At 38.1% G+C, this 15,225-nt stretch overlaps 1 protein-coding gene across 2 annotated transcripts in view; it reads right to left on the minus strand.

Moving 5' to 3' along the window:
* Positions 1 to 15,225, minus strand: part of MID1 (midline 1) — a 140,274-nt gene that overhangs the window by 43,422 nt on the left and 81,627 nt on the right. The window lies entirely within an intron of this gene.

Raw genomic sequence — 15,225 nt, forward strand, 5'->3', positions numbered from 1 at the left:
ATTTTAACTGAGAACATTTTTTACTCCTTATTTCCTGCTTTCAATTTAACATCTGAATTTAAAACTCTGCTGCTAACTGAGGTCTCAGAACTGGTCAGCACTTTTTTCTTAGGATTTTGAAATGCTGGGGAGATTTTGGTCTATTTAATTTTATTCTCTAGCTCAGCAGAGTTTTATTTTTTAATAAATAATTCAAAATACAAACATCCTTTCTATGGATAAGAATGAAATACCTGCTCACAAACTCTGCCTTCACTAACTGTTCTTAAGAGAGAACTTGTGGCACGTTTCTGTGTTTATCAACTGATTATATCTGCCATAAATATCTGCAGCTGTGGTGGAGCGAAGTCCCTTCCAGCTCACAGATCTGAGGCTGCATCCTGGCTCCCTGCACTTGCATGGGAGATTGAGATATAACAACAAATGTTTCAGCCTTCCCTTCTCCTCCCTGCACCCACAGGAGGGGAACCCAAGCACGAGGGACAGGTCTGTGACAGCTCTCACCCACTCCTGGAGTTACTGAACAGGAATACCAGGAGTGAGTCCTCTGCTTTTCTCCTGGCAAGGGCTGCAAGGGTCTCTGCACAACTTTCATTAATTTCAACCCTCCTCATCTTTTATTAATGACCTTCTTTTCTTCACACTACTACTTTCCCTCTGGTGTATCTATTCTATCATTTCAGCCCCTGCAGCTGCCATTAACTTACCTGACTTGTACAATCCTCCCCCAGCTCCACCTCCATGCCTACATTTAGAGAGTGTGTGTGTGTGTTTTCTGGTGTTGTTATTCCCTGCCTATTTCATGCTGTTTAAAACACCTTGTTCTTCACCCTCCCTTTCTGCAGCCATGCAGCTCCCTTCCCATTTTTGCATGTGGCTACAAACAAATGAAGATGGCAGTATTGAATTGCTGAGTGATGCACACTTTGGCATGTACCAGGACTGATGCTGTAAGCACTGGAGAGGCAGTCAGTTCTGTTCCACTACGGAAAACACAACATTTTGGTGGCTTTTATGTATATGACCCTTCCAAGAAGCGTGATGGGTGCTTTAAGTACATAATTTTGGCATTTTCTTCCCAGCAGAGCCATGCATATTGTGTATGACAAGCCCTGGCTGTAAAAGTACCTTCTACACTACATTTATTTCATAGCCCATTAAAACAAAGTAACAAGAGCAGGCACTTTTACCAAACTGTTTGTGCTGGATCTTACATTTCCATAAGCCACATTGTGAGCAATCTTAATTGTAAAGGCATGTTGGCTGTGCTGTCAGATGCCCCTTTGTAGGGCTGAGGCTCACAGGCAAAGTCAAAATATCATATATAGTTACAATATCAGATAACTTTTGCCTTCAATAAACAGTTCCTTAAGTTGATTCAAATGAGCAAATATGCTTGAAATTTTATTTCTAGAACTTCTTATCTTATACATTAATGTTTTATATATTTTAATGTTTTACACTAAAATGTTTCAGTGAAAATTGTGTATTCTTCATTGAGGTGATTTAATTTAAAATGTATTATTGAACATAAAAATTACTAGCAGTTGGTTCCTATATATACTATGAAGAAAAAATGTATTCAAAATGGTTGTGGGACACTGCAATGATTTCAAATAACTGAAAGTAATTTCTTTTCAGCTAAGGCCATTAATACAAGAAGAGTCAGCATTTTCCTCGGAAACAGAAATGTATTGACCCATAGATTATATATACATTATTATATTATAAATATTTCCAAAATATGGATATAGTAATCTCTATTCCTATCTACATGTATATACACATATAGGATGAAGAACAAAATCTTAGAATAAGTTTTCTGTCCAGTGACTACAAATATAAACCCACATATATTATTGTGGCTTCACATAGGTCTCTTGATATCTTCTGCATTTCCTGACTGTGAAAATGGAAGAAAACTATGAAACAAGTGAGTTGCCTCAGAGAAACTGGAGTTATTCCATTCCCATGTTCTATCTCCTTGAGCTGTGTAATTTTAAATATGGCAAACGTGGAATTTTGTTTCCAGGCAATTTGGTATGCAAGAGATTGGGTTTTTTTAAAGTCAAGAACAATTAGAATTTTGTTAAATTTTTGTTGAGGAACATCAGTTTCTATTAATGCTTTACCAGACGACAAGAACCTGGTGGCTGCTGTCTGAAATTAATGTTAATCTTTCCAGTTTCACTAGGGCAGTACGGAATGGCAGCTCTTAAAAGTGCCTGATTCGAAAGTTTTAAAGCTCATAAAAATTTATCCTGCAGTATGTTTACCCAGATTTTCTCTTGGCAGTATCTTCCTCTAGTACTTTCCCCTATTATTTTCTCAGACAGACCATGGAGCCCCTTTAGCTACCACATGATAGTAAAGTTGCAGAGTTTGAGCTCTGCCCTCTTTCTTTACTCCATATAGGGTGACACAGGAAAGGTCTGAACATTTGAATTTCAGAAACAGATGTTTGCTCAGAGACTTCCCAAAGTGTTGCAACCTCATTTCTCATCCACACCAGGAACTTCCCCAGTTGCATAAGACAACCCTGCCAGATTTGGAGGTCCGGCCAACTTGGAAAATTAATTTAGTTGATGTAGACCAGAATTCCTATGAGAGTGAATTTTAACCAGGTTTGTAGTCTAAGAAAGTGTGCTCTCACATCATGATGAGTAAATGTGAAAGTGAGTAGGAGAGTAACCTGACTCCAAGTACCTTCCTTCTTCCCACCTAATCTTCTACTGCTGTTCTGATGGGCACACCAAATTACAATTGTATTTTTGGTAATATATTAGGTAAATCACAATTTCTTAAACATTCACTCCTTCCTTTTCTTTTTTTGTCAGATGCTAATTTTCATTGTTATTTGTCTATTAAAAACTGACCTTAGAAACTCTGGTGTTGGTTTTTTTTAAAGAAGCACAATAGTTGCTCGGCATTTCCTCTGTGGACAGGCTTCATGTATGTTAACTCAGTAGATGCAAACTGCTCTCAAAAAGCAAAATCAAGGCTGAATGCTTCCTGACTTACCAATGTAGATCCAGCCCAAGATCTTGACATTCCATGCATGCTTTGAAACTGTTTTTACAACAGTATAAAGTGAAAAGAATGCTTACTGTCCATTTAGCACGGTCTGACAATTATACAACATAAATATTCCTATAATCTTGGGATAAATCCAAGTAGATGAACCCCCAGACATGTAATTGAAAAGGACAGTTAAGGATGATGTTTCATTTTGACTCTGCATGCCTATAAAACGATATGATCCAGGGACAGGAGTCTAAGTTAGAAGAATTAATGCCAAAAACTAGAGGAAGGGAACTCAGTATTGATGACATTTTTTAAGCCGCTGTCTAGCTCATGAACACGTTGTTGCTGAAGTCATGATCATGTTGCAGCAACGATTGCGTGAGGCTTGTGCCCTGATTGAAGTGGGAGGTCAGACTAGATGATCATAGTGGTCTCTTCTAGTCTTTAAATCTATCAGTCTATGAAAACCAAATGTGAACCCATGCCCTTTGCCAAATTAACAGTCTCACGCAAAGCATTGCTTGTCTGAAATAAGAAGGTAGCACAAACAGATAATCCTAAGCTACTATGAGTTGGAAATGCTGTCAAAATAAATTAATGTAAGCTTCTAAAGAAGAGAAATGCTGAGTCGTGTGCTCCTGCCTTACGTCATGGCGGAAAAAATAAAAGCATTCCCAAAATCATCTTCTCAGAGACATTTTCCATTAAAAAAGTCTATTTAAAAAGCCAAAAAATAAACCAGATAGCTATCAGGTCCAATGAAATTTTCAATTCCTTTTGAAGTAAAGCAACTCCACCATGACCAAAGCCTCAGCAAGCATTGACTGCAGTTTGCATTTCCTTTGATCCTAGCGTAGAACTGACCAGAGTAAAGCACATTTTGAGGCTATCTCCTGGTTTAAAGAAAACAACTTTGCATTGTGGAACTTAAGTTTAGTAATTACACAGGTTTCTTGAGAACCACTGCCCCCCTCTCATCATCTCTTTACAAACAGCCAACATGAAACAGTTTATACATTTCCAGACTGGGTTAGTAAAGTGTGTAGCTTAAAGCCACACAGTTACACTGCTGTAGATGAGCAATAAAACATCACAAAGCACAAGTGTGATCGCAATTCTAACTTAAGCCAGCAGGGAAAGCAGGGCAGTGTTGACATGGCAGATCAATCTTTAGTACTTGCAGGCTGGTTAGAGATCATAAATGTACTCCCTGTCACTAACACAGTCCAAGCAAACACATCTTCACTGAAATGTTTTCCTCCAAATTCAAAGGCATTATGCTGCATGTGCTCCAGTTATATTTTCACCTCGTCATAGTGACATACCCCATGAACTAGTCCTGTTGCCTGCAGGACTTGTGTCTAACCTATTAAAAAAGTTGCCAATCAAATCCAGAGTAACTGCCAGAATATCAAGCGTGGTTTTGAGCTGGGTTTGGTGTATATGTGAGCTTAATTATGTGAGCTCAATGCTTCATTTGGTGTTCTTTATTTAAATGGACATGCCAGGTGCACATGGAAAAACTTAAGCTAATTTTTATTCTATGTACTTGTCCTGAAACAGATGACTACTCTTCTGTAGCATTCATGTGGTCAACTCTGTATTTCTCCAGCCAGGGAATAGTAACACTTTAACAGGAATGATTGACCTCAAGTCTCAAATGTGCAGAGCATGACAACTGCACTCCACATTCTGATGTGTAAAGAAATAACAGCTTTGATGTCGATAGACTCCTGGGAACTAGGATTTTTACCTCAAGTGATTATAGAATATCACAACGAGAGACTCATGAGATACTGCACTGTTAATTAATTGTCCAGGACTATGTTTATTAAAAGTGCAATGAAAATATCTGCATGGGAAGCCATTATGACTCCATTGATGTTAACTAAGTTGAGTATTGAATATTTCCATATTTCATAGGAATGTCACAATTTTTCATTAATGCCTATTTAACATGGGACATTGCGGAAATTGAAGGAAATGCAAGCACTTCGAATTCTTGACCACATAAAATCTTCATTAACTGAGAAAGCAATATTCTAGGGAGAACCTCCAATTACACTCTTGTGTTTCTGCAAAGCCATGCCCTCAAATATTTCAGGGGTTCCTGCCATTTGTAAGTGCAGTTCTGGCCTTTTATTTAACTACACCAATCTGTCCTCTGAATTGCTTTTCAGTCTTCCTCCACTGCTTCTTCTCTTTTGGAGAAAGAGAAATTTCATACCTGGGGCCTCAGAGGAAAAAGAACAGGACAAGCGCTATATACATAGCACCCTATAGCAAAAGTTTTCCACTGATGTGTACTATAAGTTTGGAAAAGAAACCATGCATGCACTTAAAAACTATTTGCCCATAGCAGGGACAATGTTTACCCAGAAAGCAGGTCAATGAAACTTTCACTGCATACTTATTTTCATAGTTATTTTTTTATTGTAACAGAAGGACACATAAAAATGAAGTGAAAATAGCATTTTCTCCTAAAGGCTTTCAAACTTGTTGAAGGAATTTTGTTACAGTTTAGATAGTGACAAAACTGACTATAGGACAAACTGGGATTTTTCTTTTCAATTAAGCTATTAGAAGACATACAAATGTTAACTTGGTTGGGATCTGGGGGTGTGTTTCAGTTCTTTTTTTAATGAGTCATGAGTCATTAATCAAAGAAGGACCAGAATAATAATCAGGAATCAAGGATCAAGAAGGAATAGCTTTAGCATTTTACCACATTAAAAAACTAAAATACAGTTTGGAGTGATATGTGAGTTAATAGAGGTTTGCAAAAGTATCAAAATATGTTGGAGGCCACAATATATTTGACCTTTTTGTCCTGCCTCAATGCAGGAGTCAAACTGGAAGCTGAAGCGTTAAAAGAGCAAACAAATACCAGACACCTGAATTTAATGCATGTCAATAAAGACTTATTGTGTCGAGCTAGAGGGCTTATAAACTCATTCTTTTCCCTATGGGCTAATCCAGTGCAATGAAGGGGGTTAAGGACAACTTGAACTATTGCACAGCTGTCCTGCAGCACCCTAGCTAAATGTACTTCCAGCCTCCCAGGATGTGGAATGTATTTGAGACCAGGAGTTCAACACAAGCTCCTGTCCACAAGATGCATAATGTAATCCTCTTGAAGAAAGATCTGAGAAATATTCATTCCAAAACCTGAAATTCTAAGTTTTCCACCTAACTAATGACAGGCATCTGTACAAAAACAAAACAAAAATATTATCTAAAGAACTAAAATTTATGCAGTGTTATTAAAGTCTGGGTTTCTACAGATGTCTGCCTAAACATTTCTGAAAGTTATATTTATTTAAGAGGTTTTATTGTGGAAAAAATCTGGGTTTAATCAGTCAATACATATTACTGGATTTTGCGGTTGAAAAATTCCATGTTATCTAAGCTGGTACGTGTAGAAACAATTCAGTATTATGCAAAGCTGGCAGGTTAGAAAGGGCAGCTGGATAGGTAAGAAATGGAGCAGGTCAGTGTGGTGATTTGGTCTGCATTAGGTAGCAGTGGTGGAGCTGTCACAAGCCTGATTCAGCTCCTTCTGCTGGCCTGTAATGAAGCTGATATTTGAGGCAGCTGCAGCCTTCTGCATTTGTTTCTCACTATAGCAAACAGCACACTGAAGGATATTTATTGATTGCCCTCCTGAGGATATTAATTGTCCATGCAGAGAAGGAAGCTGTGGGTCCATCTCCTGGCATGGCTGGAAGGTCTGGGCACACCAGGACTCACACTGGCCTTGTGGGCTTGTACCAGTGGGGCTGACACAGAACAGCAGCAGCTCCTACTCAAGGTTTGAGAGGGGCTGTCTGGGCAGCTCCACGGCAGGGAGGAAACAGGCCCATCAGTGAACACAAAATACTCCCCAGCAGCTGTGTCCCCAGCAGCACAGCAGGAGCCGTACAGGCACCATTGCTGAACCCAAGGGAAGCCAGAGAACTTTGCCTCTTTGGGAAAATGCTGATCCCACTGTCCAATGTCATGGTGCATGAGGCAAGTGTCACCAAACCAGCTAAGCAGAAACCCCAATTCTGGCACAGGGTGAAATATACTAATCAAAGCACCACTTACAATTGTGTTTCATGGGGGTTTGTTTCTTGTGTTTATGAGCTCTCTGAAATTTGCCAAGAAGTACACCATGAGCTAGTTACAACCCTCTGGAGCACTCTGCTTTTTCCTCACTGAAGTCATTGAAAGCTCTGCCTTTTCTTGCAGTGAATATACCACATACCACACCTTGCAGACAACATACCATAAAAAAGATGGCATCTGTTCAGTTTGGTGCTCAATCTGTCACATGCTTAATGCCTTGCTGCCCATGGTTAGAGTTTGCTCTAGACAGAAGTGTAAATCTCTCTGTTTTCTTCTCCTCATTTGCTCTATTGCTTATTCAGCAAACTAAAACCATCTACTAGATTGAGTAAATATCCTAAAGGAAGTTTGGTGTAGGGAACTTGAGTTTCCCATAGTTTTCAAGTTTAGATATAAGTTCAACTTTTTTGAGAGCATTCATCTAAAATACTTGTCAACCTGATCATATAATTTATCAGTATTTTTCTATAAAAAGCTTTTGACCAAGAACCAAGTCTCACATTTAGGGGTTACTAAAATAATTATCTTGATGCCTTGGACTGGCTACCTAGAACAGAGACTAGACAGAATTAGAGAATAAAGTAGGTATTTATTAAAGGCCTTCAATAGATACACCTTGGGCAGTGCAAAAGCCTCACAGAGGCTACACCCAAGATGGACAATGATCATGAGTTTTTCAGGATTTTTTTCTTTTTTTTTTTTTTAACAACAGCTTTGCTGTATCTTTGTAAAGAGACAAAATATTAACAAGAATAAAAAGGATCTAACAATATATTTAAAGGGGTTTTTTTGTTATTTAAATGATGGAAAATATCTAGAAAGAATAAAAACAACCAGATCAGTTTCCTTGATAGCACCAGTTTATATTATTCATGCACCAGAGCATTTATAATGTGTAAAATATTGATTCAGCAGTAAATATTGTAAAACTGCCTCCTTTACTATTATTTTAAATGTAGTTCTCTGTAAGGAATACGATGTGCATTGGGTTGTCTGCAGTACATATACATTTAGGAAAAAATATGCTGTCTAAAATGGAAATGCCACATTTAGAAGGGACAATATTGTTTGTTCAGAACGTGCCATTACTTTATTCTCTAACTCTGATTAGCCTCTCTTCTAGGCAGCCAGTCCAAGGCATCAATCTTTGACTCAGATTTCAGATACAGAGATGTTATTATATTTAAATTTTTGACTTTATAATTTGCTGTGTATAAAATTAGATACCAACATTAAATACTCTTAATAGAATTACATACTTAGGGACTTACTAAAAGAATATGATGGTGGTGAGCTAAATAGGGAGCATAAATTGAAAGGTACAGATCATGACTTGGAAGCAGATTTTGTTTCATATTTCTGTCATAGTCAGGTGAAATTTCTGTTCTGACCTGCCTAGTCTTTATTGCCAATACTTCCTCAGAGATCAACTTAAGATTTCAAATTCACTAACCACCACTAGCACCAACAAAAAAACAACCCACCCCAATGCAATGATTAAAAAATTGAACCAGCCAGAAGCAAGCATTCCATGTGGAAGCCACAGCTGACTTGCCTGTTCACTCACCTCAGCTCTGCAGACCATCACAGACGTGTTTCACTTTACTAATGTGAATTTATCAATTTGTATCAACTAATGAGTTGTTCATGCTAGGATGAGCAATTGCATTGAGGATACTTCAAAGTAGCGAGTTTTGGCTCAAGAAGTATGTTTGTAAGTACTCTTGTATTTTTTTACTCTGCTCCTATAATCACTTGCAGCATGCCTGACCATAAAACGTAACTCAAGCCAGTTCTCCTCCATCAATAATTGAGATCCCATGACTATATACTGAACAATTTTTTCAATTTTTTATTTCTGATTACACACAGCTTGAAAAGTAAAACAGAAATAAAATTTCTGTGAGTTAAGAATTAGGGGATTGTGTCAGAATGTTCGTGATATCACCACAGAACTCTGGTTCCACAAGACATTTAAAAAATGCATTAAAAATAAATATTATGCTGTAGTTTGCAAGGCGATAGATCATATCATATAAAATCAAAGGATGTTTTTAGGGAAAAGAGTGCAAGTACAAGCCTAGATATGGGCACCTGTAAGATTTCAAACTCACAAACACAAGTCTGTTTCAATTTCTAAAACATTATTTTGTACTCTTCTGAGTTAGAACTTTGATTTCTTGACATTTCAGATTTTCACCTGAAAGGCAAAACACAAAGGAAAGGCCTGTGTGCTCTCTAAGACGACTGGAGCAATCAATAACAGCTCTGCATCTTCTAACAGGAAAAGACTTTGAACATTTTACTAATGAAATAGGTATATTGGATGAATGAGGATGAGATTCTTCATTTATGGCTTTAATATTAAGCGCACAAATTTGCACTATTAAATTCAGTAAATCTGTCATCAGAAAAGAGAGCATTTAATCCTCAGAAAACAAAAGCAATTTATAAGTGCATATATATACTAGATTTCAATAAATGCTCAATTAAGAACAAAATACTTACTAATAAGAGAGAATAAAACACCTGAATCCACAGTCCATTTTCTGTAAGACCAGCAAGTGACAGGTATAGCCCAACCTTTCTTTAACATATTAAAAAAATCAGCTGAATCATCATAATTTTAAGGGGCCATGTTCCTGGTATCTCTTCTTTCTCCAAAATGCCAAATGCAAAAATGATGGTCCTCTAGAGCTGTGATCAATGAAGCAAATGTCAGATTCTACACCTAGGACAGAGTAACCCAGGCTGTGTGTACAGACTGGGGAATGAGAAGCTGGAGAACAAAGCCATGAAAAGGGACCTGGGGGTCCTGGTCAGTGGCAAATTGACCATGAGCCAGCAATGCCCTGGCAGCCAGGAGGGCCAATCCTGTCCTGGGGCATGGCTGCATTTCTCTTCAGAGAGAAAAGCAAGGCACAACTTCCCAAGGATATTTTCTGGGAATTGCAGCAAGGAACCTCAGAGAAAGAAAAACCTATTCTTATCTCAATTGCTGTGCCTGTGTTTGTGCCCAAGTGGAATGCATAGTGGAAGATTGTTTACCTGAAGGGAATTGGTAATGGGATTCTGGTGTGAGTGTTTTGTTTTCTTGACCAATCTCTGCAAGCTGTGTCCTGACAGTCAGGAGACAGTCACGAGATCTGTCTGAGTTGAGTGATTGTGCAGTTTCAGTTTAGATGTAGTGTAATATAATATAGAATAATATATATAATAAAGTAATTAATTAGCCTTCTGATATCAATGGAGTCCTCCCCATCATTTCTTCCCGCTTGGGGGCACCTTGCAAATCTCATACTCGGGGCATCAGGCACAGCATGGCCAGCTGGGCAAGGGAGGGGATTGTCAGGCTCTGGGGCAGCCTCACCTTGAGTGCTGGGGGCAGTTTTGGGTGTCACAATACCAAAAAGACATCAAGCTTTTGGAGGCAGTCCAAAGGAGGACCATGAGGATGGTGAAGAACCTTGAGGGGAAGCTGTATGAGGAGCAGCTGAGGGCACTTGGTCTGTTCGGCCTGGAGAAGAGGAGGCTGAGGGGAAACCTCATTGTGGTCATGAACATCCTCACGAGGGGAAGCAGAGAGGCAGGTACCAATCTCTTCACTCTCATAACCAGTGACACCCCTCAAGGAAGCAGCATGAAGCTGGGTCAGGAGAGGTTTAGTTTGGATATCAGTGAAAGGTTTTTCACCCAGAGGGTGGCTGGGCCACGGAACAGGCTCCCTAAGGAAGTGGTCACAGCACCAAGTTTGACAGAGATCAACAACTGTTTGAACCCTGCTCTCAGGCACATACCTGGTGGGATTGTTGGGGCATCCTGTGCAGGTCCAGAGGTAGACTCAATGACCATTTTGGGTCCCTTCCAACTCAGAATATTCTATGATTTTACGACCTTTGAATGATTTACAAAGAATCTTAGAATGTTTCATCTTATCCATTCCAGCATACCTAAACTAAGATGCAAAACTGAGCTAGTCTTACATAGCCTGCTGATCATCTTGACATCAGGTGGGATAACAGTAGTAAAATGTAGAAACAGCTTGCCTGAACCCTCCCATATAGCTTTGCTTTTTTTTCTGTAAACATTGTAACAATAATATGACAGGCATTCAGGTAATGAAAAATAAATGACTTCACATTTTGCTGAAAAGACTAGCAATTTAGAGAGAAGTGCAAATCCAATTATTCCTACAGAAAGAGGGAGATCTTAACATTTCATTTGACACATTTACATAATGTGACCAATTTATAATGACTTCCTCCAGACAAATTATTCATTTGATTTATGACAGCCTTTGAAGTTTTGCCTACTATCAAGGCTACCAAACTTTTTCTGCTGAAAACATGACTCAGTGCTGATTATATAAGTTTGATTTTCATGGCACTTTGGGAAGATATTAAAACTGTAAAGCACATGGAAGTCTCAACTTGAGGCCTTCAATTAATTCAGTTTGATTTTGATCTCAGACAAAGTTTTCTTTGGAGAAAAGATAGGAACTTTATTTACCCAGTACTTTATTTCTGTATTTTCTACATCCATTGTTTCTGAGAAATACCTTCTCTCTAGCCATATAAAACATACACAAAAAAGCATACATCTGTATAGAGCATACATCTATGCTTTGTAAAGTGAAAAGAATGAGTAATGTAATGTGCAAGGGGTGTAGAGAGAGAACAGATTATTCTCTGGTGTTTATAAAGCACATGGTCATCAATAGCATTTTGAGGTCACATAATACTGATGGAGTGCTGAGCCTGATTTCATGTACAACAACTTTTTGATTTCCTCATTTTTCAATGACTGAAGTAACATCTCTTCTCCCTGTGTAAGTGAAGGCGCAAGGGGCCTCACAAGAATATCCCTATACTTAAAGGGCACCTACAAACAGGCTGTCTCTTCACAAGCAGCCACAGAGGGAAGATAAGGAGCAAAGGGTATAAATTGCACTGGGAGACATTTCACCTCAATGTAAAAAAGACATGTTTTACAGTGGGAACAATCATTTACTAAAACAGCCTCTCTAGGGACAAGGGAGAGTCCTCATCAATGGAAGTCTTCAAGATGCAATTGGACAGATAGTCTGCACAGCCATCTAGGCACCCTTTTACATGAAAGGCTGATCATCTTGGGAGGTCCCTTCCAAAGTGTGGTGCTCTATAATTGATGATTTATTAACCACTCTTATTAGTTAAGGAGCTGTATCTGTACTGAATCATTCTTTTGAGTATGGCCCTGTGTGCATGGGCATGTGTGTACATATGGATTTGTTTTAGCAAACCCTCCAGAGAAATCAACTTACTGGTTAGCTTGGCCTCTCATTCTAGCTTGTTGAGCTGATTTGCCCAGTCTGAAACTACTTCAATTATGCAACTGTTCCCTGATTTTGAAGACTACAGTGCCATTAACTGAGTTACGTACAGGAGAGGAGAACTGACACCTCTCTAATTCCTACTGGCCTGGTCCACACTTTACTGTATCTCCACATGCTTGGAAAACAAAGCCTGGCAAGACTTGCAAACCCTCAGGACGTCAGGCTTTCCCAGAGTGAGGGCTTTTGACTCCTTAGTTCTGCACATGAGCTGGTTCGCCCCCTGCATAAGCACGCAAGTCTGTGACATGGCCCAGTAATAATTGTGCAAATAGCTGAGGAGAAGCCAGGGGAGTCATGCCTTAAATTGCCTTTGTAACTATGTCAAGAGAGGCTCTACTCTCTAAATTGCTGTTGTACTCTGATAGGAAAAACAAGTTGGTTTTGGTAAGCTTTTCACTTTGTTGTAACTGTTTATGCAGGATATGGGACATACATTTTAGAAATTACATATTCTAGATAAAATTATTGAATATTGAAATGACATTTCCATTAACTTCCATTTTTTTCATTTGTTTCTGCCAGAGGGGTTTCTATTGAATATATAAAATATATATATAAAACTAGCTTTTACCCATGATTCTTGTAATTAATAAGGAACTTATTTTACTTTATAACTCAATATCTGTTTTCTTTGTTTTCATAACAATGTATTGTCCATGAAGTTAACAGTGATGCAAATCTTCCATAGTCTGTTTCCATAGTAACCACCTTACTTCAAGAGAAAGAACCAAATCACGTGACAAGTACATGAGGCCCTAAAATGCTTTAAATTACTCATTTAACTAATTAAAAAAAAAGACTGATAAGACAAAATTTCTTAATAGAGGCATAAGAATGCCTACTTTGTTCTTTCCCTATATGAATTTCAATTACTTTTACAAGAGAAAGACATGATGATCCTTATTTTATAGATAGTCAATTTCCCTAAGATAAATGCCTTTAATCAAATATTCACTAAAGGCTATGCTAGTTTTCCTACTGAGTCAATGGGCTTTGAATGAGAGTCATCAGAAGTCAGTAAAGTCAAGAAGGCCCCTGTCACTATGGACACTAAATGCTGGTAAAATTTTTGTTCAGGCAATTAGTCTGGGTGCTCAAGATAATGATTATTACTTGTATGTTAGAGTGGTGTCAGCTATTTCTCAAACAATCTATACATAGTTACTGAAGACAGCAAAAGCAAAGATTCCTAGGTTTGACATAACAGGTAGTTTGCCCTTGCCACAGTCTTTTGACATGTGATCAAAAGGAAAAATTACTGGATGAATGTTCTGAATTTAGACTTTTAAAACTAGTCCCTTAGAAACATGTTACAAAAAAACCAAAAAAAATACCCCAAAGAAACCTCCAAAAAACCAAACCAAACCCAAAAACCCTCTGCCTTGCTTCTGAATGTAATTTTGAAGCTGCGTGTCTAAAAAAAGATTTCAATAGTTCTTGATGGGTTTGTCCAGACCTTTAAGGTTGTCCATTCTCATTATTAAATATGTGCTTTGGTATGTCTCCACTGTATGACACTAGCTGCTGGGTGCTTTTCAAAGTAAATAGAAGTCTGCTTTGTTTCATCTTGCAGAGTTCCCTAAAGGTAACCTCAGAAATGTCTTAGGTACAAATGAATTTTGTACATGAAAAAATGCTTTTGAGGCTCAGGGTGAAACAACTAGCACGAAAATCAAATGTGAATGAAAGAAAGAAAAGGGAAATGAAAGAAAAGGGAATCACAATAAAAGCAGTCGATTTCACAACTTGGTGAATTTCTTTAAGCAAACTCTGTATTTTGGAAAAACAGCTGTTAACCTTGACAGATGCAAAAAAGGCCCCACAGATCCTGTGGACCAGGAGCTGACCACGTGCTCTCACAGCAAAGGTGGCTGCTGATGCCTTGAAGGTGTTTAAATGATGAAGAGGTTGCACAAAAGAGCTGTGAGTTTCTATCCTTGAAGACAGTCAAAATAGTCACTAGGCAACCTGCCCTCATTGTGAAAGGGGCTGCTGACTAAATAACTTCCAGAGGTCTCTTTCAAACTAAATTATTCTCTAATTCTGTAATTAAGACACTTATTTTTATAAATCATAAATATTACTGAAATTCTGAAAATCTATAGATAAATTAGTTGAGCCAAAAATAATTTTTTCTATAAAGAACTTAATAAAATATATTTTTATAAGCTAAGTTTATAATATATTACTTATAGTACAAGTGACACTGTTTTGTACATTTGATTGCACTATTCAAAGCATGTTCTGAACTATGAGTGAATAATATGGATACCTAGCTTTTCTATTACCCTCGTTTAATCTATTCTTTGTGTTTTTATTTCCTGCACAATATCAAGCTCCAGTGAATAAAATTATTTCTGGGTAGTATACAGTTACAGAAACATCACGCCTTTTCTGCTTCACCTGAAATCTTTGACAAAGAACAAGACTGTAATTTATTAAGGGAAATTTTCAGTTTTCAGTGCACTTGTGAAAGATAAACAAAACAGAACAGGAATTGCAGGGCCTCTTCAGCCTTACCTATTTGATGTACTCTACTATACAGAAAAATCTGATTTATTTTCTGTCATTCAGCATTGGTTGAGGAGTCTAACTAGGGGTGGAAGAAGTGCCACTCTTTTTTCAGGACTTAGTCTGCCAGCACATGCATCAGACAGTGGTGGTTAAGTGCTCCTGGGCTGAGCTAATGGGGATGAAAGTTTCAAAGACCTTTAAAT

The sequence above is a fragment of the Melospiza georgiana genome, chromosome 2 (assembly GCF_028018845.1).
Source record: "Melospiza georgiana isolate bMelGeo1 chromosome 2, bMelGeo1.pri, whole genome shotgun sequence".
NCBI lineage: Eukaryota > Metazoa > Chordata > Aves > Passeriformes > Passerellidae > Melospiza > Melospiza georgiana.